A 585-nucleotide genomic window follows, 5' to 3' on the forward strand; every position below is an offset into this window, starting at 1 on the left:
AAGTTCTACCCTGGCAGACAGAGACTTTTATGGCAGCAGATGCATACCTGTTATTCAACTGTCAATATACAGCAAAACTGAGTGAGCAACTGCCTAATTTTCCCCCTGTTCTGAGTACCAGGGGATCTCAATCATCACTCGAGTGGGACTAGAAAACTAACACCAGGCTCCTGGCAGTAAAGGGTGTCACGGTTAATAACAGAAGTTAGGCCAGGCGCGGTGGCTCACGCCTGTAATCCCAGCACTTTGGGAGGCCAAGCAGACAGATCACGAGGTCAGGAGATCGAGACCGTCCTCGCTAACATGGTGAAACCCTGTCTCTACCAAAAATACAAAAAAATTAGCCAGGCGTGGTGGCGGCGCCTGTAGTCCCAGCTACTCAGGAGGCTGAGGCAGGAGAATGGCATGAACCCAGGAAGTGGAGCTTGCAGTGAGCCAAGATTGTGCCACTGCACTCCAGCCTGGGTGACAGAACGAGACTCCTTCTCAAAAAAAAAAAAAAAAAAAAAAGCCAGAAGTTTGATGTAGATGAGACTGGGTTTGAAACCTGACTTTCCCACTTCGTGGCTATATTCCCTAAGCAAG

The sequence above is a fragment of the Mandrillus leucophaeus genome, unplaced genomic scaffold (assembly GCF_000951045.1).
Source record: "Mandrillus leucophaeus isolate KB7577 unplaced genomic scaffold, Mleu.le_1.0 Scaffold147, whole genome shotgun sequence".
NCBI lineage: Eukaryota > Metazoa > Chordata > Mammalia > Primates > Cercopithecidae > Mandrillus > Mandrillus leucophaeus.